This window comes from Peromyscus californicus, unplaced genomic scaffold, assembly GCF_007827085.1.
Source record: "Peromyscus californicus insignis strain IS unplaced genomic scaffold, ASM782708v3 Scaffold_8__1_contigs__length_139910024, whole genome shotgun sequence".
NCBI classification, from domain to species: Eukaryota; Metazoa; Chordata; class Mammalia; order Rodentia; family Cricetidae; genus Peromyscus; species Peromyscus californicus.
Genome location: NW_026294606.1, coordinates 29576343 through 29603580, shown reverse-complemented (window position 1 = coordinate 29603580; position 27238 = coordinate 29576343). Strand labels below are relative to the sequence as shown.

The 27238-nt window shown below is 43.7% G+C and overlaps 1 long non-coding RNA gene across 5 annotated transcripts; it reads right to left on the bottom strand.

Annotated features, from left to right (window-relative positions):
• LOC128103488 (uncharacterized) lies at nt 1-26334 on the bottom strand. 5 transcript variants are annotated; one of them, XR_008215698.1, is made up of 4 exons: nt 25979-26334; nt 5162-5258; nt 2228-4994; nt 1-626 (listed from the first exon to the last, which is right to left on the bottom strand). It is a non-coding gene; the product is annotated as an uncharacterized LOC128103488 (long non-coding RNA). The 5 variants fall into 5 exon arrangements; XR_008215700.1 differs by lacking the exon at nt 1-626 and adding an exon at nt 23962-24107 and having other exon boundaries at nt 639-4994; XR_008215699.1 differs by lacking the exon at nt 1-626 and having other exon boundaries at nt 639-2537; nt 3475-4994.
• Nucleotides 26335-27238: the final 904 nt, after the last annotated feature.

Sequence of the window (27238 nt, the reverse complement as noted above, 5' to 3'; positions counted from 1 at the left end):
AGCCAAGGCAGGAATTCAAGGCAGGAACCTGAAAGCAGGAACAGAAGCAGAAGCCATGGAAGAATGCTGCTTACTGAGTTGTTCTCCACTGTTTGCTCAGCCTGCTTTCATATAGTACATGGGATCATTTGCCCATGGGTAGCACTGTCCACAGTGAGATGGATCCTCCCACATCAATCATTAACTAAGAACCCCCTCCCCAAGACACTTGCCTATAGACCAATCCGATGGAGGCAATTCCTCAATTAAGATTTTTCTCTTCCTAGATATGTCTAGTTTTGTGTCAAGTTGAAAAAAAAAAAACAACCAGAACAGATTGTAACAGCATTGAGATCCAAGGACTCCTGGAAAGAATAGTGAGATATTTGGAGGCCAGAGTGAAGCCCTTTTTCACACTGGCTTGCTGGGTGAAGGTGCTAACTGAGCACGATGGATGTGATACTTAATTACAGGTGTCAGCTTGAAAAACTAAGGGATATATTGATGCTTGGAAAGTATTATTTCTGGGTATGCCTATGAGTGTTTTTCATTCATAGACAAGAAACATTGCCATTTTAATCTATATACCAAGCTAGGAACAGCCACCTTTATCCAATTCAATGGACTCCATCTAATCCATGCAAGATCTGGAAAGAATGAAATAGTGGAGAAAAGGTTATGTCTCTCCCTCACTCCCTCCTTGATCTTCTCCCCATCCCTCCTACCCTCTTTTCCTCTCTTCCCCCTCTTCTCTCTCATGCTACAACCTTCTTTTTGCCCTTGGGCATCAGTGGTTGAGGCCCTTCTGGCCTTCAGATCTAGGACTTGTACAACAAGCCCCACAGGTCTTAGGCATTTCAACATGGATTGGGCCATCCTACCAACTTCCCTTATTCAAAAGCATGCAGATGGATCATCCTGAGATGTCTCAGTCTCCGTAGTCATCTATCTATGTTTCTATCATCTCTCTATATATCTATCAATCATCTATTATCTATCTCCCATCATCTATCAATCATCTATCCACCTACCTATTGACCTACTATCTATCTATCTATCTATCTATCTATCTATCTATCTATCTATCTATCATCCATTATCTATAATCTATCTACCCATCCTATCATTTATCTAGATAAGTGATTCTGTCTTTCTGGAGAATTTTTACTAATAAATAGGGCAGTGGACATGTCCTCTCCAATTCTTTGTGAGATGCATGCCATTTTTTTTTTTTTTGTCTTGGAAGAGTCAGAGATCATGGGTCATGAGAGGATGGTTGCACTATTTGGCCAGATAACACACCTCTTGAAATTATCTTTTCTGTTTTCAACAAATTCTGAGCATTTTAATTAAGACATAATTAACATAACATGCAATTAACACTTTTAAAGTATACAGTTCAATGAGTTTTCATATAAATGCAAACTGTCCAAATATCTCTACTACTTGCAGAATATTTTCATCAGCTCCCAAAGGGAATTCCAAGCCCATTAGCAATAACTCTCCTTGCTTCCCTCCCTCCACCTCTGACAACCACCGATTTGCCTTCTGTCTCTATGAATTGACCTAGCCACACTTCATTGAAATGAATCTACAATGCATGACTTTCTGGGTTTGATTTTCTTTCTTTTCTTTTTGAGGAAGCATCTCATGTAGTCTAGGCTGGCCTTGAGCTTAGTAGGTAACTGAGGCTGACCTTGAACTCTGGTACCTGTGGAGGTCAGATAAAGTCATTGAATACTCTCAAACTGGTGTTACAGATGATTGTGAGCCACCATGTGGATGGTGGGAACCAAACCCAGGTCCTCTCAAAGAGCAGCAAGCGTTTTTAACTACTGAGCCACCTCTTCAGCCCTATATATTTCTTTACTAGATCTTAGCGATTCTATTTTAGTAAAGTTGCAGGGCAGACATGAGCTTCCCTGAAAGGCATGCAGGCCAGCATGAGAAGCCAACATTCAAGCAATTATCCCTTATGTTACAGAGTACTGGTGGATCTGTGACAAGCACGGAAGATTCTGGCCCTCTGACTGCTCTGTGCTTGTGGGAGATTAGGAGAAGTTTGTTTCAAATCCCAGCTGCTCTCTGTTCTGTGGAGGTGTGTCTTAGTCTATTTCCTGTTACTCAGGCTCTTTATGAGGAAAAGAGGTGCATTTAACTTGGAGATTCAGAGTCTGTATTAGTTTCTTTTTTGTTGCTGTGATAAGACATCCTGATGAAAGCAGACAGGGTTTTTATTCAGACTTACAGTTCCAGAGGGTCTACAGTCTACCATGGTGGCAACTGCATGAAGTTCACTTATCACACTGCATCAGCAGTCTGGAAGAGAGAGTGAAAAGGAAGTGTGGCCAGGCTGTGGGACCTCAAAGCCTGCCCCCGGGGACTCACTTCCTCCAGCAAGGCTGCATCTCCCAAAGGTTCTACCACCTTCTCAATCAGCACTGCCATCTGGGGGCCAAGTGTTTAAACACATGGACTTATGGGGGACGTTTCACATTGAAGCCTCTACAGAGTCCAGGCAGCACGACTATGGTTAACTCTGGTGAGGTCCTGCTTCGCTGCAACATGGTGATGGCATCATGGGGAAACATGCAAAAAAAGAAACATTACATGTAAGAAAGAGAGCCAGAAGGATTTAGGGAGCAGCCTTTTATAATAACAAAGTGTTGTGAAGCTAACTCCTGGGGTCCGACGAGAAGGAGAGAAGGACATTAATCTCCTTCAAGGACAGCAGCCACAGTGAGGCAGTGATCTTCCACGAGGACACCACCTGTCACATCATCACTCTGGAGAACGACTTGCCAATGCATGAGTCCTTGGGGGGAATGAGGCACATCCAAGTCACAGCAGTGTATATTTTTAAAAGGTTCTTAATTTCCCATGGTATGTTTCCTGCCTTCATAATAGAGGCGTGATCTAGGTAACCTATGACCTCATGGGCCTGTGTGTGCAATATAAATCACATGTTTTTGAGTGAAATTCTAACTGCCAGGCCACCTCTCTCAATCTGACTGACAGAACTCTCATTCTTATGAGCCCCCACCCTAGCTGAAGAGCTGTTGACAGTTGATGGCTTCTAGGGGGAGGGAGAGTCAGTTTCATAACGACTGTCGATCTTGGTAGACCTACCAGGCTCCAGGAAACAGCCCCAAATCCATGAGTATATGGGCAGCACAGATGAGAATCAGTGGGCTAGGTAAGGGAAGGACATAAAATTGGGATGGGGTGAAGGGTGGGGAAGGTATCTTGTAGAGTTAGGGGGTGAAGGGATGGTTATGAATCAAAATATTTTATATGCATGTATGAAATCCTCAAGATTTAATGATATTTATACACACACATGTCTCAACATAATCATCCTTTTCAGTGTCCCCTGCTTGTCTCTGTAAGTCCTTCAGGGCAGGTCTCATGGGCACTGTCAGTACTTCAGCTGCAGGCACCTGCAGCAGCACACTGTTCCCCAAAACCCCTTTTATACCTGCTCCTACCACGTACCTCATTTCTGAGGTTCTTGGCACCGCATTTCCAAATTCCAGCAAAAAGCTGCTCTTTCAAGATCCCTTCAAAACTCTCTGCTATGGCCAGAGTGGGAGGTGCACCTTGCTGGAGGAAGTGGATCGGGGGGCGGACTTTGAGGTCCTAGAGCCTGCCCCACTTCCTTTTCACCCTCTCTTCCAGACTGCTGATGCAGTGTGCAGAGTGATGTGTCAGTGCAGCCAAGGCCAACGTCCCCTGCTTTTCCAGTGAAACAGGCAGCTCTGGTCAGTCCTGGGCTTCCCGGCTTTCCCTATACTCCAGCCAGACAGAAGCGCTTAGTAATTTCCCCACTTTCTCCTGGCTTCTTATTGTCCTGGCTTCTCCAAACCGATTTCCTTCCTCTGCTCTGCAAAAGAAGCCTTCACAGAGAGAAAAGAGGTATCTCACCATCATTAGTAGGTACTTGCCCTGGGAACAAGGATGTTCTGTGACAATTGAAAATAGTATCACTTGAGCAGAGCATGGTGGTGCACGCCTTTAATCCCAGCACTCATGAGGTAGAGGCAGGCATCTCTGAGTTCAAGGCCAGTCTGGTCTACAGAGTGAGTTCCAAGGCAGTCAGGGCTACAAAGAGAAAAACCAAGGAGGAGGAGGAGGAAAACAAAATGGTACCACCACAAGGTGATGTGGGATGGATGGGAATGGTGTAAAGTTCTGGGCACACACAAAAAAAGACACTCCCCCAGTACTGTAAAAACATCAAAGGTGACATTTCTACTGCAATGTATATTCATTTTCCAGCCCAGAGGAACTGGGGCCTGTACGTGACCCACAAAAGACTACAGCCACCCATTTTTCTGGATTTATGCAGCTCTGTTTGCCACCTAGACATGGGGGAAGCTTGGAATTTGAATTCCTATCTCCTCAGCTCACTGGCCCGGGCACTGTGGAAGATGGACCCTCTCTCTGTTTGTGGGTTTGGCCTGGTTGTGGCCACAATGTCCAGACCTGGGAGTTTAACTGTCTCCTCCCTGCTGCCCACAGGCCAAGGCTTTTGGAAACAGTCATCCCTTTTGGCTTCCACCGAAGACAGAAACTTGGATCCTCCCCTCAGGCAAGGTCTTTTCCATGGAGAGTCCTCCATAGAATCCCTGGGATTAGGATGCCAAACATCTCTCTGGCACTTCCAGGCCCTTGCCATGTGAGCGCCACTTGTGCCTCCTGCTTCCCACTGGTTTTGACAGCAGGCCAGGGCTGGCACTCATTCTGGTTGTGTTGTTCCCTCTCAGCACCTGCTCCATGGTGGCAACCAGCCCCCCCCTCCCCCCACTCCACAGCTGGCGAGCCTGAGGTACAACCTCCTGGGCTGAAGGCAGACTCCAAAATGGTGAATCAGATTACAGAAGTGGGTCAGGCAGGTGGTCGGTGAGGTGAGTTCTGTGAGGAAGTGCTGGTCAGAAGCCTGGCCAGGACTTCTCAGTTCCCCTTTCGGTTTCAGGGCAGTAGCAGCTGCAGTGTGTTCCCAGTGTTTGATGATTCTAGATGCCGGAATAAAGAAGCAGAGGAAGGGTTCTGTGAGTCAGATCTGGAGAAGAGTAACACCCTCCCCATCAGCACACACACACACACACACACACACACACACACGAGAATGAGTCCCCAAACTCAGGGAGCTCACAGTCACATTTGGGAGGCAGTAACATACCACATAATGGCACACATGAGTGGCGTTGCTGCAGGAAGATTGTGAGTCACTCTGAGAGTGGGTAAAGACTTCACCGAGGAGGTGGGTGCAATTTTACCTGGTGAACAAGAGCAGGGAACATTTTTGTTAGAGGAAATGGGTATGAAGGGCTTTGGTATCATCCACAATCTGCTTCAACACCCTTCAGGGCCATGCTCAATTAGCATCCTGGAGTAAAAATAACACATTTTGGCAGAGAAACTCCCAGAGGCCAGACAGCATTCCAGGAGCCAGGAAAGGCATGTGGGAGAGTGCAGATGAAGCCTACAATCAGGCCAGTCAGTTTGTGGAGCTCATCTCCTCCCAGCTCCCCCTCCTCCATCTATTCCATCTTTGCTAGCCCACTCCATTCCGGCTCCTCTGTATTTTTGTCTGACACAGACTTTTTCCAGTGTCCTTCCTCTTTTATGTTCTCCTCTCCCAGAGAACAAAGTCTGGCCTGGTTTGCAGAGTCCCTGAGCTTCAGCCTCTGGAGAGATGGGCATGTCCTAAGTTATCTGACAGCATGTCCTTACCTTCTCTTGATTCTTTCTACCTTTCATCAAAATTCCCTCATCAGACCCTTTTTACCCTAAAGCATCTCAATAGTAATGAATTCTATTGAGTTTTCTTTCTTTTTCTTCCTAAGTGTATTTACAATAACTAATATATTTGTACACAAAGTACTATTAATGTCCCTTTACACCCTAAACTGATTAGTGCTGCAAAGGTGATTGTTTCATGGCTTATTATTACTCTATTTTCATACGAGTCTACTCTGGATAGCCACTGTTACTGTAGATGGTATTCAACTTACAGAGAACTAGGGGGAAGCTGGTGCCCTGAATACCAGTCTAACAGAAAAATGACACCTCAATACTATTACAACCTAGTCCCCCTTAAATATTTCAAACACAAATGAAAGAAGAAAAGTGAACCAAGTTAATATAAAATTCAACCCACATTCTAACTCTCTATGCACAAACCCGACACGAAAACACAACATGAAACACCTGGACAACAGATCTTTCAAAATCTACCAATCCTTAAGTACTGACTCCTAATAAGAGTAACTTAGAGGAAATAAAAAAAAAGAATGATAAATTTGTTCAAAGAAGTGAAAGGTGACAATACTTGCCTTTAGAATTGCACAACACACACAGAAATACTAAGGAGATGAGGCAGACAATATAGGATATGAAAATGAAATTCAACAAAGCAGGAAATACTGAAAAAACTATCTGAGCTGATGTTAGATATGAAAAAAATGCAGCAAGTCCAATAAAAAACTTAGGCTCATGGGAGGACAGACTATAAATGAAGACAACAAAAAAGATTTAAATGTAGGAAGTAAGGAGTTGGCCATTTGAAAAGACAAACAATATCAACAAACCCTTCCTAGTGAATTTAAAGAAAGAGAAGACCCAAATTTCAAAATTAGAGATGAAAAGGATGACATTACACTAAATAACAATGTGATTTAGAAATTAAGACTTACCTTGAAAACCTATATTCTACTAAATTTCAATATTGACAAAACATGAATTTTTAGATACAAGTGACTTACAAAAGTTAAATCAAAGTGAGAAAAATAAGCAGATAACAAGTAGCAAGACTGGAATAGTCAATGAAAAATCTGTTATGTGAAAGAGCCAGCTTAGATGGATTCACTGCAGAATTCTATCAGTCTTTTGAAGGAGAACTAACACCAATATTCACCAAATTATTCCCTAAAACAAAAAAAGGAAGCCACACTTGAAAACTCATTTTACAAAGTTGACATTACCCTGGTACTCAAATTAGATAAGGATGCAATGAAAAAATGGAATTGCAGACCAATCTCCTTAATGATGATAGAGGCATTTTTTCAATAGAATGCTTGCAAGCCAAATTCAAGAACACATCAAAGAAGGCATTCATCATGATCAGAACTACTTCATTTCAGAGATGCAGGGATGGTTCATTGTATGAAAATCAATAAATGTAATATGTTATATAGATGGACTCAAGGAAAGGAACCACGTGATCATCTCAATAGATGTGGAAAACACCCATGACAAAATCCAACTTCCCTTCATGATTAAAAACTCTGAAGAGACTAGGAATGGAGGGAACATAGTGCAACATAAAGTCTATATGACAAACCTCCAGACAATATCACATGAAATAGAGGGGGAAAGTCAAGACATTTTGATTAAGATAAGGAATAAGACAAGTGTGTCCATTCTCTCCATCCCTATTCATTATAGTACTCAAAGTCTTAGATGAAGTAAGAGACGAGAGAGGTAAATTAAAAGGATTATATGATTATATACATTAGACCTCCCAAAAGACTCCACCAGAACATTCTTAGAGCTGATAAACACTTTCAGCAAAATGACACAATATAAAATTAGTATGCAAAAAAATCAATAGCCTCTCTATGTAGTAATGACAGACATACTAATAAATGAATGAGGAAAACAATTCCATTTACAATAACTTTAAAAATACTTTGGAATAAACCTAATAAGGGAAGCAAAATACCTATACAATAAAAACTTTAAAACATCAAAGAAGGTACTAGAAGATGAAAAGACTTCTTATGATAAAGGATTTGAAGAATTACTACTGTGAAGGCAGTTGTCTTACCAAAAGCAATTTGCAGATTCATTGCCCATCAAAATTCCAACACCATTCTTCCAACTCTTAAAATTCATATGGAGGCACAAAGACCCAAGATAGCTAAAGCAAACTTGAACAATTGAATAATATTGAAAGTATCATCATACCAGATTTCAAGTTACACTACAGAGACACAGTAATGAAAATAGCATGACACTGGCACAACAACAGGCACATAGACCAGTGGAGTAGAACAGAGGACTAGATACAAGTTCACACTGCTACAATTACTTGATATTTTACAAAGATGCCTAAAATACACATTGGGTAAAAATAGTATCTGCCACAAATGGTGCTGGTCAGACTGGATAGCTACATATAGAGGAATGAAACTAGATCCTTACCTTTCATTCTGTACAAAACTCAATCCTAGTTGGGCATGGTGGTGCATTCCTTGAATCCCAGCAGAAAGGCAGAGGTAGGAGGATCTCTGTGAGTTCAAGGTCAGCCTGATCTACATAGTGAATTTCAGGACAGCAAGGACTACATAGAGAGACCCTGTCTCAGAAAAAACAAACAAACAAACAAACAAACAAACAAAACTAAAACTAAAACAAACAGCAGCAGCAGCAGCAGCAGCAACAACAACAGACATTCAACTCCAAGTGACTCAAAGATCTAACATCCGACTTGAAACTCTGAAAGTGCTATAGGAAAAAGTAAGGACAACACTTTAACACAAGGGCGTAGTGTAGGTAGAGTTTCTCTATGTATTGGCAGCCTCTCCCAAATAACTATCCAGAGACGACTTATTTATTATAAATGCTTGGCTAATAGCTCAGGCTTGATACTAGCTAACTCTTACATTTTAAATTAACCCATATTTCTTATCCACCTTCTGCCATGTGCTGTACCTTCTTTTAATGTGTCAATGATTAGAAGTCTTAGGGCTGAAACAACCTCAATCTTTTCTCAAACTTTAAATGGGTAAGAAGCCTGGCTAGCTCAGTCAATAGAGTGTGAGATTCTTAATCTCAGGGTCATGGGTTCAAGGCCCACATCGGGCACCATTTGTAGGGAGATTTTTTTGTCCCTCCTGCCATCTCCCAAATCATGACATGGAGACTTATTATTAATTATTAAAGCTCAGTTGATAGCTTAGGTTTGATTCTAAGTAGCTCTTATAACTTAAATTAACCCATTTCTATTAATTTACTTTCTGCCTCGTGGCTTTATTACCTGTACTCTGCCCATGTTGCTTTCTTGCCTCCTCTGTGTCTGGCTGGCAACTCCTCGTGACTCTGCCCTTTTTCTTCCCAGTGTCCTCTCTGCCCCAAATATCCTGCCTAGCTATTGGCTGTTCAGCTTTTTATTAAACCAATCTGAGTGACAAATCTTCACAGTGTAAAAAAAGATTATTCCACAGCAGCATAGATAAGGCCTTTCTGAGTAAGAACTCTAGTCGCTTAAAAAATAAGGCTAACAACCAGCAATTGCAATTCATGAGATTAAAAAGATCCTTACAGACGAGGAAATGGTTAAGTGAAGAGACCGCCTATAGAACAGGAGAAATCTTCATATATATGGACAGCTACATATCCGACCAAAGGTTCCTACCCAGAGTATACAGAGGTCCCCTTCCCCCCAAAAGTCCTATCAACAGGGAAACAACAGTCCAGTGTTAAAAACAGACTACAGATGGGCTGGAGAGATGGCTCAGAGGCTAAGAGCACTGGCTGCTCTTCCAGAGGTCCTGAGTTCAATTCCCAGCAACCACACGGTGGCTCACAACCACCTATAATTAAATCTGTTGCCCTCTTCTGGCATGCAGGGACACATGCAAGCAGAACACTGTATAAATAATAAATAAATAAATAAATAAATAAATAAATAGATAGATAAATAACAGACTAAAGAATTTAACAGAGTATTCACAAAAGAAGAAACATAAATGACAAATAAACAATTTAAAAATATGTGACATCTTAGCCATTTAGGAAAAGTGAATGAAAACTACACTGAGGTGTCATCTCACTCCGTAAAGAAGGCTGTCATTGGGAAAACAAATGGCAGCAAATGCTGGCAATGGTGTGCAGAAAGGGGAACCCTTATGCACTGTTGGTGGAACTATAGATTTGTACAGCTACTATGGAAAGCAATGTAGGTTTCTGAAAACCCTAAACATACAACTTCCATATGACCTTGCTATACCATGTGCTCAGAGGACTTCTATCCTACCAGGGAGCTATTGCAAATCCATGTTTACTGTTGCTCTGATCACAATAGCAAGGAAATGGAATTAGCCTAGAAGTCCATCAACTGACGAGTACATAATGAAAATGTGGTGCTTACAAAAAATGGAATTTTATTCAGCCATAAAGAAACGTGAAATTTTTAGGAAAATGGATGGAATTGGAAAATATATTAATGGAGGTAGCTCAGGTTCAGAAAGGCTTAAGTAAGACAGGAGGTCAGGTGAAAGGGGGGAGGATCAACCAAACTAATAATATGTGTTAAAGCCATAAGGAAATCTGATACTTGAAAATCTAATGAGAAATAAAGTACAAAACTGTTTCAAGAAATATCTCATGTGGGTGGGTGAATTTTCTTTTTCTCAGAAGCTGTGGATTTTAAATGAAGATTCCAATGTTAGAGGTAGGCTACCTTTATATATGTTGTTGGTCAAGAAGGAAGACCTCAATATAATACAGGCAATTTCCACTGCCTTTGGTTGCTCACCAGAAGAGTCCACACAAGTTGGTTGCAAGACATAGAGAAATTCAGCTGGAACTTGGATGGAAGCTTCCTCTTTGCCAGCTAGCCATCTGTGCTGGTTAGGTTTTTGTTTGTTTGTTTTTTCCAACTTGCTATATGGGTAGCGGGAACCTCAACTGAGAAAATTCCTCCATCAGATTAGCCTGTAAATCAGTCTATGGAGCTTTTTTTTTTTTTTTTTTTTTGACTAATGATTGACATGAGAGAGCACAGCCCACTGTGGGTGGTGCTACTGGTTGTAGTTCTGGGTTATATAAGAAAGTAAACTGAGCATTGCTATGAGTAGCATAAGCAGTAAGCAGTGTTTTTCTATGGTCTCTGCTTCAATTCCTGCCTCCAGGTTCATCTTGAATTCTTGCCCTGACTTCCCTCAGTGATGGATTACGATCCTGGGGTTGTAAGATGAAATAAACCCCTTCCTCCTCAAGTTGCTTTTGGTCTCTGTATTTATTACAGCAATAGGAAGAAAACAAGAGTACCCTTATAGTGCCAGAAGCTGTTACGCAGGCTACTGGGGAAGAATGGTCATCATAGTCTTACCTGTGGACCTCATATACAATAATACTGTCTGGTCAGTCAAGAAGAGCTCACTGGTGCAATAGTGGCAAATCTGTTGGGAGGTGGGAGTGTCACCAACCACTTCCTCATTAGAGCTGATACTTGCTCCACAAGAGGGAATTCATGAATGGTCCTATAAGACTAGTCAAAAGTCCGGGCTGGAGAGATCATAGGTCCTAGTGGAGAAGATACTGTTTGTTGTTTTGCAAAATGGACCTGATATAGTTGTCCAACTGCCTTCTAAATAACTATGTTTATGTTAATAGAATACTGTCACTTTAAGTCAGAGAAGCTCCTTTGCTGTGGTGGTCATCAGTGACTGCAGAAGCTCTTAAGTGGTCCAAGTACTGAGGATAAATGACTATTGAATGCCCAGTTGTTGATGGGCATTGATCACCCTTTCAAAGCTAAGGGAACATCATAAGGGAAAGGGTGGAAAGGATAAGAAAAGCTAAGGGACCATCATAAGAGAAAGGGTGGAAAGAATAAGAACCATAGGAAGGTGGGAACGATATGGGGTGCTGTAGTTGGAATTTTCTTTGGGCTACCAACGAGCTCCCAAATAAAGACACAGAGACATTATTAATTATGAATGCTTGGCCTTAGCTTAGGCTTGTCCCATTAGCTCTTTTAACTTAATTTAACCTGTTTCTATTTGTTACATTTTGCCTCAGGGCTTTTTACCTTTCTTTCATTCTGTATGTCCTACTTTGCTGCTTCCTCCATGTCTGTCTGTCTGGCCCCTGGCATCTTCCTGGTATCTCTTTCTCTTTCTTCCCCTGAGCCTAAATTCTTAAATTCCTAAATTACTCCTCCTACTTACTCTCCCTTCCCAGAAGTCCCACCTATTCCTCCTCCCTCACTTTTGGCCATTCAGCTTTTTATTAGACTAATCAGGAGCCTTAGGCAAGCAAGGTAAGACAGCAACACATCTTTACATAATTAAACAAATAATCTGCAGCATAAACAAATGCAACACATCTTTACACAGTCAAACAAATGCAACACATCTTTGCATGGTTAAACAAATATTCTGCAACAAGGTGCAGACTTCTGGGCATGAGTTGGTTATTACATTCTTGAACTCATAGCACCTGTGATACCTTCATAATATCTGCACAAAGTTGGGCCCTTCAATACCTGCCTGTCACAGAACAGGAGTGATATCTTAGATTTCAGCCTCCCCTGCAGTGTTATACATGTTAATGATCTAGGGGATGGAGACGTTGTCTTCAGTAGCCCCTGGAAAGGTGTTCATGTTCTGTTACACAACCCCTCGCCCATGGTCCTGTAAGCAACTCTCATGATTCCCACTGGATCACACACACAATAAAAAATGTCAAAGTGGAAATGGGGAGCTAGCTGAGGTCAGAAAGGGGACTAGTGGGAGTAGAAGGGAACAAGAGAGGGTAGTGGAGAAGTATGTGAAGATACGATTGAATTACATCATGTACATGCACTAGAAGTCAATAATGAAAGCCATTATTATGTATAATTAGTGTACTCCGATAAAAGCAAATAATGATGCATTTGCTTGCACTCCCCTTTGAGACTGTACCCTGGATTTGAATCCTGCCTATTGCCTTGATCTGTCAGTATGTGTATGTGTATGTGTATGTGTGATGACGTAGGGGACAATGGGAATTGACCAGTAGTCTGGGATGATTGGGACAGAAACAAGACTGTTTAAAGGCTTTAGATACAGAGGCAAACACTTTGGCTTTGGAGTTTATACACCAGGGGCCAGGAGATTTTTTTTTTTAACCCTAGGGCTTTGGTTTGCCCAAGTCTTAAAATGCTTTACAAGTCAGCACTCCTGGCATCTCTTTAGAAGAGATACAGAGCATCACAGGATCAGGATCTTGCGGTAGGTTGGCACCAGGTTAGAGCTGGCTGGTGGGAACCAGAAATTCTGCTTGTGTTGCCCCTTCCTTATTGGGTAACCCATTCAGTCTGTCCCTTTCATGCCACAGGAGACATCAGATTTAAACAGCAGAAGGTCTCTTCTTTTGTGATCTTCTCCCCTTCTCCCTTCCCTTCTTCTCCTTCTCCCCCGCCCCCCCTTGTGCTCTTTTTCTGTTCTTCCAAACTCAGGGCTTTGTATCTTGCTAGGCTAGTGCTCTACCACTGGACTAAATCCTTGGGCCTTGTAAATTTCCTAAGACAACCTTCCTCCACCTGCAGTTAGTCACAGGCAATTTAAAAATGGTTTTCTTTTGGCCATGGTAGAAAAGTAGAGATGTCACTTTCCCCAATCCCTGCTCCCCTTATGCCCCTTAGAGATAGGGTTACTTGTGGGGTGAGGGGAGCCTCAAATCACCTCCAAAGATTAAGCTTCATGTAGACCTTTCAAGCTTCCTTCATGTTCATTTGCCACAAACTCAACACAGTATCCCCAGCAACCACCTGTTCATTAACTGGAAAGGCAATATTTAGAAAAGGATAATTGCAGAAGTGTTGTGGAGAATGGAAGAGGGGGTACCCTCTCTGACCCCAGAAACGTATGTAGTCCACTAAGGTCCTCTTCTCTATTGTACTAACAGCTGGCAGAGGAGGAGAAGGAGGGACATGATGATTTCCATTCTTACTGCTAACATGTATATCCAGGGCGCTGCTGGGTGACCCACCAGAGTGACTCTTGTTCTCCATTTCTGCAGCGGGACACGATTGCATAATGCCACTCAAGTGTCACACAGAGGTGACACCGGCAGTAGCATTTGCCTGGTGATGAATCTCTTGGTCTTTGTCTCTTGTGAGACTGATGCCATTCATATGTGCCATGTTGCCCGCTGATTGAATCAGCTCATTCAATGCCACTTTTCAGCAGTGCACTTTCAAGTGAAACAATGCTCCTTTGCAGGTGTCTCGATGGCAAAGGTCAACAGAAGCAGACACAAAGGCTTGCAGTTTCCTGCTGAGCATTTGCTCTCTCTGGCTCAGCACTCATATGGCTGCTGGTAATCAGGAGTGTGCGGACTGGGGTCTAGGAAAGGAGGTGGCAGGGATTAGGTCAGGGGCTCACTCTTGTCTCAGCAAGTGCTCTGGCCTAGTGTCTGCTCTCTGGGAAGCAGATTCTGAATCCAGGATTTGAGAGCAAGGAGTTGGGTGGCACCCTGGAATTCTGGAAGTACAAAGAACCAGGGGAGGTGGCCAAAAGAGGGTGCATGGAGAGTCAGCAGCCCTGTATGAGCTCAGCCATGCTTTATCATCCAGTGTAGAGTGAAAGCTGTTATCTCTCCTGAGAGGTGAGGGAGCCAGGGATTCACTGGAACTCTTGTCCTGCTGCTGAAACTGTCCTAGAATGCAGGATCTGGTAGCCAGAGAGTGTTTTCAAGCAAGGAATATGGGTGCTGCTGGTGGAAGTGGAAGAGACTGTCCCAAAGAGGCAAACACTCAAGGTTGTGGTTGGAACAGTGACGAAATACGATGCACATTCTTGTTTTGGGGGTGGGGTGGGGCTTGTTTTGTTATTTTTTGTATTGTTTCTTGAAGCAGGGTTTCATGCAGCCCAGGCAGGTCTCAAACTTGCCATGTAGCTGAGGATGATCTTGAACTTTTGATTCCCCCAGCCTCCACCTCCCAAATGCTGCTGCATGCTCTCTGAGGACTTACTGTGTGCTGGAAATGCCTTATGACCCTTACAGAGATGGGCTATTGTCTCTGCCTGTAGAGAGTCGACAACTTAGAAGAAATAAGGAGCTACACAAAACCCCAGAGAGGAGATGTTTTGTAATGGTAAGCAAGAAGGCTCTGTTAGGCAAAGTCTCCACTGGAAGGTACCATCTAAGCTAGGTCTAAGTTAGGACCATAATTGCTTCTGTGGAGTGGGAGTGGCATGTGCAAAGGTCTTGAGGAGAGTGAGTTGGCAACAACTTTTGAAAAACTACAAAACTTTACTATGCATAGATGGTAGAGGTCAAACAAGAGACTAGGGGTAAGAAAAAGGGGATATGGATGGGGTAGAGGTGCCTAGGGGTCAAAGCAGATGATAGGGAAGTCAGAAGCAGTGTGGATAGTTCCTGGGGGCTTGTTCTTCCCATGACAAACTGCTGCTGGTTATGATTCAGGTCCTTAAATGATTGCCTCAACCACACTCTTCACAGCATGGCCTTGACAGCCCTCCCAGAGAAATGATAGCTTTGTGCTCCTTTGCAAGAGTGGATGGACTGACTGCTATGGTGATAGGACTATGTGACTTAGAGGCAGGATCATACAAAGCACTACGCTGGGAACTTGACTTGATTGTGTCCCCACGGATTTATGTGTGGGAAGCTAGGTCTTCTGCAGCAGTGTTTAGATGCGGTGGGAAGGGGGCTTGGTAGGAGGTTGTTGGGTGACTGGAGGCACTCAGCCCAGAAATGATGAGTGCAGGTCTTATGGAATAAGTTAGTTCTTATGAGAACAGGTTGTTTTAGATAAAAGCCGTTCTATAGTGTGATCTCTTCTGCATATGGATATTTCCCTTTGCATTTCTCTTCCATGGTGTGTTTAGCGAAAGAGTTCCCACTAAAGGCCAAATAAATGAAGCTCCTTGATCTTGGAGCTTCAGCATCCCAAACTGTGAGCTAAATAAGGTTTTCTTCTTTATAAGTATCCAGCTTCAAGTATTTTGTTATAGCAACAGAAAACTGGACCCATCTAAAAAGGAAGATCTCCCTTGGTTTTCTAGGGATATTTGTCTTTGGAGTCTTGATCCTCATTTGAATGTTTGAGATTGTGAGGAAGCTCAGGCCACCCAAGGATGTCATGTTAAATTGCTAAAGCCAACAGCCCATTGAAGTTCTATGAGAGAATTAACATCAGCTGTCAGATACATTAGCAATGATACTTCCAGATGACTTCTGCTCCCAGCTGTTGAGTCAACTCTGATAACAGAGTCATCCATCAATGAGCCCTCCTGTCATGGCTCCATACTCTGTGGAGCACAGATAAGCCATCCCTCAATTTGCTCTCAAATAATCCATGACCCACGGAATCCACAGTGTATTCAGTTGGTTGTTTTATATCACTAAGTTTGGGGATATTTTGCTATGCAGGCATACTTTTACTGTGAGAAGACATGCTTCATAGCAGAGTCACGTAAAAGATAGTCACATATTCCATATGACATCTATGATACACATAAATACCATTTGGAAGGAAGGCCATGGATACATTCTCACAGTTGTCTGGAGTTTTCAGGAGTGGCTTCTTGAACTTAAACTAGCTTGAAGGATTGTTGACCACATTGTGTTCACGTCCACTTGGAAACTGAACCCTACATTTCACTAGACACAGCACTCCTCTCCCACTCTCAGCCAGCTGGTCTCTCTGAAGTAGGCAGCCCAAGGGGGAATTATGATTGCGTTGAACCATAATGTTTGGTTCAGAGCCAATGGGACTTGAGGTCACACGTGTGACTCCTTGGAAAGAAAAGCCCCAATGCATCAACTCTTGTCTAGAGGCTTTGAGAAAACTTTGAGACAGTCCTTTCTCTTCAAGGTAGGGCCTAGAGATGCTGAAGCCATTGTAACATGAATTGCTAAACGGTCTTACTAATAAAAAAAAAAAACCCAGAGCCAGATATTGGGGTGAAAGCTGAAAGATCGGAGGAATAGAACAAGCGAGCCACAAGTTCTTACTGCTAGGAAATCCTCAGCCCAGGAAAGCTACTTCCTGCATACTCATGCCTATGTACCTTTCTGTGTCCTGCAATCTTACTTACCCTCTCTTCCCAGCTATATCACTTCCTCTTTCTGCTCAGCTCTACTACTTCCTGTCTGTCTGTTTACAGACCTTCAGACCTCTATGGTTAAATAGTGCTGGCATATGCCACCATGGTTGGCTCTGTTCCCAGTGTGGCCTTGAACTCAGAGATCCGGATGAATCTCTGCCTCCCAAATGCTAAGATTAAAGGTGTGTGCTACCATTGCCTGACCTCTATGTTTAATATAGTGGCTGGCTTTTTCCTTTGATCCCCAGGCAAGCTTTATTTGTTAGAGCGCAAATAAAATATCACAAGCTAGGGCATGGCCATTGAGGGAAGTTGTGAATGATGCATGGAGGGCATACTGGAGAGAAAGTATGGAGTCAGGAAGAAACCAGGCCCTGGGTGACAGCTTTTGATTTGCTACATAAGCCCTTAACCAGAAACCTGTATGTGTTCTAGTTTTTTCCGCCCCCACGCTATTAAGCTGTTCTTGAATTTCTGTGGTTTGCATCAAGAAGAGTCCTCACTGACAGCAAAAGGAAGATTTTGTTACCTGTCAATGGGTCACAGGATTTGAGGCAAAGGGAAAAGGACAGTCAGTCAAGCATGTCTAGTGATGTGGCCTGTCCTATTTAGAGGGAGACAAGTTCCAAGTCGATAATAATTTTTGGCCACAATATTTTCTGGTTACATTTTGTTCTTCAGTTGGCCAATAAGTATGAACGTAGAAGCCCACTGCATGCAGGGAATATGGTGCAGAATTAGAGAACTGTGGTCCCTGCCTTCATGGGACTGAGAGTCCAGTGGGAATTCTGACATTTAAGTATCTATAAAGGGGATAAATGGGGAACAAGAGAGAAGGATGATACCATGGGGATGTACTGGGATCTCAAGTAGGTTGGAGGGAGCTCAGGGAAGGGACCCTGAAACATTTAGCCCAAGTCAGCTGGGCAGGTGGATCTGAGGGAGGAGTTGGGGATAGTTTACAGAAGGAATGGCACACATTTGACCATAGGATTTCTAAGGGCCTTTGATGTATAAATACAAGTTGTGAACCCCATGAGGGCCTGAGGTATGCAGCATTTGACAAATTTAATATGAAACTTTGATTGACTTGAGCTTAAAATAGACTCGAGTTCAGGAATGAACTGGAGTGTTCCAGAGCAGAGAGCACATGGTCCTAATGCAGTTAAATTGCATAGTTATATAGGGTGAAGGCAGACAGATAGACAGACAGACAAATGGACAAACAGGAGGGAGAGAGGGAAAGAAGGAAGAAAGGGGGAAGAGTTAGAGAGAACACATTTTCTGTTGCTATAACTTAATGCCACAGACTGTGTCATTTACTAAGCATAAGCTCATGGCCCCCAAAGCTGGAAAGTTCAAAAATCTTCTTCCTGCATCACAGCATGGTGAAGGGCATCACATGGCAAGACAGAGCAGGGATACCATGAAGATCTTGCTTTTGGAACATAACCATTTCCTGAACAATTCATTGGATCAAGAATCTGTGAGTGGCTCAGTCCGTTCATCAAGGAAGAGCCTTCTTAACCCAGTTGCTTCCTAGAAGTCTGGCCTTCTTGCACCATTAGCATCGGGATTTGAGGGTTACATCTCCAGCAGATGATATTGAACAGGCATGTTCATCCCAAAGCACAGAGCAATGTCTGACAAGGTAGAAGCATGGTCAGGAGCTGAACGTTCTGAACATCAGAATAACTGGCTTGCCCATGTGTGTATGAAAGTCCACAGCTGAGGATGATGTTAGAGGCCTGCAGAAGAGAGGATGCTGCCTGGCAAGAAGTGCTGACATTCTCTGCTAAAGTGCTCACAGTGGAGAGAAAGGAAAGGATCACAGAGATGCCCAAAAGGAGTTGGAAAGAATTGTGAATGGAGGAATTGCCCCAATGAAGAAAACGGCGGGAGGAGAAACAGAAACGGGGCTTGGGGAAGAGGCGGTCCTTTAGGAGGAAATGAAAAGCCCCATTCTCCCCACTGATTACCAGTTCACTGAAAACTGCCAGAAGATCTCCAAGTCACCAGAGCCAAATCATCAGTGGTGGAGCATGGGGAAGCAGCTGAGCAGTCACAAGCTGTGGTACACAGAAGCATGGGGGTTTCTGGTAGATTTCAATCACCCTGAATTATCCTTTTTGACCCCTGACAGCATCCTCATTTTTCCCTCACATTATCCTCACAAGTTACACAATCTACCTTAAGCCTGCACAGAACACATTTCACTAATAGGGGAGGTAGAAATTTCCTATCAGGTCAGGATGTTGTGATGAATGTAAAGGAGAAGATATTTAAGAGAAAAATAACTCAGCGGTAACCATTAATCGAGTCCTCCCTGTCCTTCCCTGGCTCCCTTTTTCATCTTGCCTGACCTAATCCTCTGAATCACATTCAATAAGAGAAGTGAAGACAATGTAGAAGCCGCCGCCGAGCATCTGCTGTGATTAATACAGCCTCCACACATGGCTGAGGCGCTCATTACAGAGCCGCCACTCTTTCCTTTGGGGGAATTAAAAAGGTGCAGCCTACAGGATCTGCCCTGTGGGCACCCTTGGAAGTCCCTATGAGATGCCTTTGCCAGCCTTGAAAGAATGTGTGGAACTTCATGTCCCTAAATTCTTTTGTCACTCCCTAGAAATTACATTGGAGGACAATTGCTACCCTTTCCTCTTTGAACAAACTGTGATAGTGATGAACCAGAGTCATTCTGAATCTTGAGGATCATCAAGCAGGACACCGGACTTCAGTGAGCATTTATGTTTAATGTTAAGATTCCCTGAGCATGTTGGTGCTCAATACTGGCCACATGTAAGCCAAGGTGACAGACAGACAGCAAGCAACACTACAACCAATCAGTCTGTGGGTGAGGCTTGGAGGGAGTGCAGAAAAGGGTTGGGACACAAAGAGGGAGCACTCAGAAAGATCTGTCTACCCCACAGCTCAAGCTTGTATTTTCACGTGTAGCCACAGACAGCTACCATGTTGTGAAAGAGTTCTTGTGTGAGCTCAACTTCTAAAACATGTAGATTCTGACTCATCTCAAGGAGCATCACTCAGTGGGCCTGGGGAAAATGGAAATGTTATGAGTTTAGAGATTTTGGGGGATTTTGATGGTGTTGGTTTTACTCAAGTCTAGCTCAGTGAACCAAGAACTTCATTGGGGTTCCTTTCAGGAGTGTGGGTGACTCAAAAGCAGCTGTATCACCACAAAGTCCGCTTAGCATGGTGATCACTAGAGTTCCCTGCACAACTTGCAGGCAGTTCCACTAAAGACACCCTCCCACCGGCAATTGTTGCTGCTCATAGGGAGTTACTGCTCATTGGGGAGGGACCTGGAGAGTCTTCTGGCTCTCTTGTGTATTTTGTTACCCCCACCACCTCTGTCCACAAGGGAAATAGCTAAACAAGCAGGCTTTGATGACGACAGTTACAAGTCTCAAAGGGCATTTTCTGTCCATATTGACTGCAGAGCTCAGCTGTCATTTCAGAAGTGATGTTGGGTGGGACTCGCCCTCAGAGAGGTTCTAGACCTGGCCCTATCACCAATCCAATGTCTGGTTTTAGATGGGTTAGATAACGTGGATTTTTTTGGATTTTAATTCTTTCTGGTAGAGCGAGTATCTTCTGAGATTGCCTCGTTTTTGGCTTCTTCATCCATTAGTTCTGCTAAGTAGTTTTTGAATCCCTCCTCTTAGGATTTGATGGATTCAATAATTAAAGATTAGAAGCCTGTATTGGGGGAATGGGGAAATGGCTAAGTGGACAAAGTGCTTACTATGGAAGCACAAAGACCTGAATTTGGACCTCTACCATGCATGTAAGAAGCTGGGTGTTTGCTTATAATCCCAATGCTGGGGGTGAGGTGAGACAGAAGGATCCCCAGGGTTGGTTGGCCAGCCAGCCTACCCAATCAGTGAGCTCCAGTTTCAGTGAGAGACCTTGTCTCAAACAACAAAACAAACTAACAAACAAAACCAATGTGAAAAGCAATGGAGGAAGACATCTGGCATCGATGTTTGGCTTTCCCATGTGCACACTTGGAGGAGAGTGCTTTCTTGCACATATGTGTACACACACAAAAAAAAAATCTGCATTATTCTTAGTCCCACAAACTGGGTGTTTGGAACAACAGACATCTACTGTCTCCTGTTTCTGCAGGTTGGATTTCCAAAAGCAACATGTTGGCAGAGCTGGTTCCCTAACATCATGGACTAAAGTAACATCAGAGCATTGTGTAATTCCTCATAAAGATCACAAGAGAAAACCTGTTCTATGCATCCTGCAGAGCTCCTACTGGTTTGCTGACAGTGTTTGGCATTCTTGTTTGGCAGCATCACTGCCGTCTCTGTCTTCATCATCTTATTTCTGAATAAAGTCACACGTAGAGTATCTTAGTAAATTATTTTCTTTGACTATAAATGAATACCATAAGCTGGATATTTATGAATGATAAATACTTTCTTGGCTTATGATTCTTTTTTGTTTTTGTTTTTGTTTCTGGAGCTGAGGACTAAACCCAGGGCCTTGTGCCTGCTAGGCAAGCCTCTACCACTGAGCTACATTCCCAACACCCTGGCTCATGATTCTTGATGAGAAGTTCAAGGGCACGTTTCTGGTCCCTGTTGAAGACCTCCTCAGGGTATATCATAATGAAGCAGGGGCATCTTATGATGAGACATGGCGAGGTGCTGGCTAGTCTCTTTTCCTCTTTATATAGAGCCATTAATGTCATCACAGGGCTCTACCCTCTTGACCTCATCTGATCCTAATTGCTTTTCGAAGGCCTCAGTCCCAAATGCCATCAACATTGGACTTTGAGGACTAGGTTCCAGAACAAGTTTGGAGGGACATATTCAAATCGTAGCATAAGGGATCTAGCATATAAATTTGGGATGGGATGCTCAATAAAACATAACAAGGTTCAGATGAAAAAATGTCATTAAGATGAGCCAAAAGTTTCCTGCAATTGAGTTGTGCATCCATGTTAGTCAGGAATATGTGTTGCTGACCATAAAGCCCATGAAGTATGTGCTGAAAAAGACCTCATGAAAGGCTAGGGATTTCTGGCTCCAGGAGGACTCTGGCATAGGGAAGACACCACATCACATAGCACACTGCCCTTTCGATGGCCCTGCCCCAGTGTTGAGCATAAGCAGTGAAATTCAGTGAGGTATGTTCATTGGCCCACTCTCTCCTCAGCTTGAAGAGTCACTAGGGGACCAGCTCCGACCTGCTGCCTGGTAGCTCTTCCTCCTCACTGGATCTTACACAGCTTAATTCTTTTAACTTTTATTGATTCTTTGTGGATTTCACATAATACATTCTGATCCCACTTATCTCCCTGTCTCCTCTTGTCTCCCCTCTGCCCTTGCAACCTCTCTCCCAAAACAAAACAAAATTTAAAAGAAAAACCAAACACCAAACCAAACAAACAAACAAAACAAAACAAAAAATAGGAAGAAGAAGAATCTCATTGTGGAAGCTGCAGTGTGGCCCATTGTGCCACACAATTTGCCCTTTAGTCCATTCATCTTTACTTGCAAGTAGCAGGGCCAGTTCTCCTGATCTCAGGTCCTCAGAACTGGCTCATTCACACTCGCACAACCAGGGCCGGCTCTACTATTTGCCCAGGTGAGGTGCAGGGCCCTCTCTCCTGATTACTATAGGGGTAATATAAGTAGGGAGATCAGCTCTCCTGCTCTCATGTCCCCAGGGCTGGCTCACCTTGTGCTGCCCAGGTGAGGTGCATGCCTGTGGTGAGGGGTGGGGCCATCTTTCCCAAGTGCAGGGGATGGGGGCTAGGGAGGCAGTTCTCACCTGAGAGGTGAGACAAGCTCTCCTGATGCAGGCTCCAGTGAGGGGCAGGGTCAGCTATCCCAGGGCCAGTGAAGGGTGGGGCGGGCTCAGCACAGCATGATTCTAATGCCCCCCCCCCCTTGAGCTAACACAGGCCAGGAACATCATCAAAGATCGCATAGACCCAGACATGGCCCTCAGAACAGCTTAGTTTGTCCCACTCTTAGTTAATCCCATTAAGAGTGGGATAATTTTGAAAATTGATCTATAGACTATTTAAAAAGTCAATAAAAGATCTAAAATTGCATACACATATATTGTGGAGTATTATTTTAAGATGTGTTACATTTGTTTATGCTATGGAACCTTTGTTTAATGATGCAGATATGTTGCATCCTTTCATATTTAACTCTGTAAAGCTGTGTTACTTTGCCTGTCTAAAATACCAGATTGGTCTAATGAAGAGCTGAATGGCCAATAGCAAGGCAGGAGAAAGGGTAGGTGAGGTGGTAGGCAGAGAGAATAAATAGGAGGAGAAATCTGAGAGAAGGTTGGAGGAGCAAAAAAAGAAGGGGCCAGCCACCCAGCTACACAGTCAGACATGGAATAAGAAGGAAAGAAAAAATATACAGAAATAGAGAAAGGTAAAAGCCCAGAGGCAAAAAGTAGATGGGATAATTAGTTAAGAAAAGCTGGCTAGAAACAAGCCAAGCTAAGGCCAGGCATTTATAAGAAAGAAAGAAAGAAAGAAAGAAAGAAAGAAAGAAAAGCGTGACTTCTTTGGAAGCTGAGTGGTGGGTCCCCCAAAGAGCCAAAGAATAAAGAGCAAAGAGCAACAACAATAACACATATAAGTTAAAAATCAATGTGTTGCCTGTGATGACTGGTGTTTTAAATTTGACAGACTCCATAATCACCTGAGAGACCGACCTCTAGGCATACCTGTGGGAGATTGTCTTGATTATGTTAATTGAAATGGGAAGACTGGTCATATTGTGGGCATGACTAGTCCCTGGGTGTAGTGGGCAGCTGTTCCAGCTTAGACCTGGAAGTACTACCCCTAGTGAGGCTTCTGGTAACTGCCATGCCTACCTATGACCTGCCCCTGGGGCGGGCCTGAGATGGGAGCCCTTAAGACCCGAGATCTTGATGTGCTGGCCCTCTCGGTTCCTGGTGATCCTGGATGCTGGATGGCAGATTGAGTCAGAGTTCTCCAGAGAACTCTGCTGGACTGCATCTCACCTCTCCCGGTTCCTATAACCAACCCCTTTACTGGCTATAAGTTACCCCAAAATAAACTTCCTTTTTAACTACGTGGAGTTGCCCTGATAAATCCCCACATTACCTGGGCAGAAGATTCTGTGCTGTATAAAATGGAGAAAGGGAGCTGAGTACTAAGATGCACTGGTCTTTCTCTGCTTCCTGATGTGACCAGTTGCTCCAGACACCTGCTACCTTGGCCTCCCTGCAGTGATGGACTGCATCTTGGAACTGGAAGCCAAAGAAAACTCTCCTTAAGTTGCTCATGCCAGGATAGTTTATCACAGCAACAGAAAAATTAACAAACATGTTGCCTAACTGTAACATAAAGAAAAGAAATTAGTAATGGAATATTTCAATATGTAAATGTACAGGTGAGTGTATTGGAAAGTACTCCAAGTGTTATTCTACTGCTTTCCTTACATTTCTTTTCCTTCCTTCCCTTCCTTCCTTCCTTCCTTCTTTCCTTCCTTAATTGGAAATTTGGAAATTTATACAATATATTCTGATTGTGTTTCCCCCTCCTTCATGTCCTCCCAGACCCTCTGCACCTCCCCACCCATCCAACTCCATGCCCTCTCTCTCTCTCTCTCTCTCTCTCTCTCTCTCTCTCAAACAGGCAGATTTTTTCCTTGTCATCATTCCCTAAATAATACTGTGTGACGACTACTTACACAGCATTTCCCTTGTGTTATTGTAAATCACTTAGAGATGATTTTCCTTGCCCCACCCTACCCATTGGAATCATGTCATATACAATACACTGAATATCTTATCTATTGAAAGATTGTTTTGTGACTAGTGGTCCAGAAAAGGCTCCAAACTGACATGGTGATGTGCTCACAGGGACAAAGCTTTTGATGCCTGAACCACACATTGTGCTCTGATATTCCTGGGGTTGATTTACAGGACTTAATAGAATGTGCCTGGGTCCTCTGCTAATACAACCCATATTTTATATGAGGGACTTGACCCCCTTGCTTTGTACAAGGGATCTGACACCTTGACATCTTCAGGAGTCCTGGAACCAACCCAGCCCCCGCAGTCTCAGAGGTATGACTGTGAAGATGCTTAGGACGGGATAGCTCTTTCCTATTGGCTGCTGTTGTGTGCTCTGTGGGATGTGGGGTTGTATTTCCCTTGTATTAGCTACTCTTCTGTTGCTGTGATAAAGCACTATGATCAAAAGCTACTTATTAGAGGAAGAGTTTATCGGGCTTATGGTTTTAGAGGGATAAGGTTTTAGAGAGCAGAGAAGCATGGCAGCAAGGGGCAGTGAACTAAGAACTCAGAAATTCGAACGCAAGCATGAAGCAGAGCATGCACAGGAAGTGGGGGCGAGGCTCTAAACCCTGAGGGACCACTCCCAGTTGACATACTTCCCCCAGTAAGGTTCCCTCCCGAAGGCTTTGCAACCTCCCTCAATAGCGCTACCAACAGGGAACCAAGTGCTCATATATCTAAGCCTATAGGGGATATTCTCATTCAAACCACACCCACAGAATGCCAGGAACACATCACCAAAGATCTTTAGACATCACCAAAATGGCCTCATGGTGACTAAATCACCCTGGCTGACAAACTCTTGCTGCAGAGAATGAAAACTGGTCCTGCAATCCAGATGATCCATCTGTAACTTGTACAAATAACTGAAAAATCTGTGCCATAGATCCTGGACTGCAAAATGAATGGTGGACCCACACGATGTTGCTGGGAATAAAGTTAGAGATGTGGGTTGAACTTTCCCAGCATATAGGAAAATGCATAATGAGTGTGAGATTTGATTATCACAGGAAACATTCCTGCCCTTAATCTAGGAAAGAAAACATTACAATGGCTAAATATGCCTGGCATGCAGGAGCTAGACTCCACACACCACTGTTCCCAAGGAATGGGACTCCTGTCCACTTGATCCTGCAAGAGTTCTCTTTCCTGGGACCTGTATATATCCTCAGTCCATCAGTCTGGATCCAGCTATACTGCTAGCTCTAGTAGTCCAGTGCTAACAAACAAAATATTTAGTCTAGTACGTATTACTCTGAACTCAATTTAAAGTTAATGCTTCCTGACTCCTGAGAGTCAGGGAAGGGAACCTCACTTACCTTGTATCTAGCGCCAGGCCTGTGTGAGAAATGGGCGAAGTCAACCATGCCTAGATTGTATCTTCTGCTTTGATGTCCCCGGGGCCTGGCCCATGCTCAAAGTCCTTCTCTAGGGAGCCAGGGAACTGGTCTTTCTTGGTGACTTCTGTGCAATCACTGTTGCAGTTCGTAGCACACAGATGATGTCCCCTTCTCCTGGGGCTCCCTTTTAGGCTCCTTCAGTGGACTGCGTTGGCGCCTCCCTTCTGCTTTGCTGCCCTGTCCCTGCAGGCAGCCTCTGCTACTGTCTCCCACGCTGCCTCCAGCAGCTGCTCACTGTAGTAGGTGAAACTGCAGGCCTCATGACCAGTGCGCATGCCAGCACAGGCTGCCTCACTCCTTAACCCTAGAGGGAGCATGCTAAGCCAACCCAGCAAACTTGAAGGCTTGGCAACTAGCCTTGAGTTTGGGGAAGCAACCTCTGTCTTCCTTATGTCGTGTTGGGGATGCCTGATGCTGGCAGTGTGCGGTTACCACCTCTCGTGAGCACCATTCAGCAGGATTCATGTTACTTAAAGTGTAGGAAGATGTGGTCTTGGAAGCCCTAGACAAACTGGAGAAAAAGATTTTATTCGAGTATGCTGATGGCCTCACACCCTGGGCCACTTGTATCACAATCAGCCTTTTCAGTATTCTAAAGGCCCAGCCACACTGTTGGATCCCTCCTCAGGCTGTATCTAACAACCAGGCTCTTGGAAACCCTGCATGTTATGGTTACAGACTCTTTAATTGACCAGAAGGGATTTCTTGAAAAAAAGTTGGCTGCCTGGCATGGTGCCAAATGCTGCTGGGCAATGATTTCTCAGCTGCAGGGTTCATAGGAAGCAGGATTCCACCTCGGAGGCCACTAAGCTACATTCATGTGTGGGCTGGGGTTTTCCATGCCTGACTAAGCCATCGATTCTTAAGAAATAAAATAAAGAGCACATTCAGGCTGATGAGTGAGATCCAGTAGGTTTAAAAAGACTTCCTTTAGCTTGCAGAAGTGCAAGCTGATACCAGGAAGTACTTGAGAGTAGAGGATTGACATTTAAATGCTCTATAACAGGAAATATGAACTTGGTGGAGACAGGGTGGATCTCAATATGGAACCCCTGGGATCAAATGAGTGTTGAGTCTTAAAATCCTGTACCTGGACCAGAAACATCTGCCTACATCACCTGGAAATATGATAAGCATGCCAATTCAGAGCTTTTACTCCAAACATGCTGAACAGAAGCT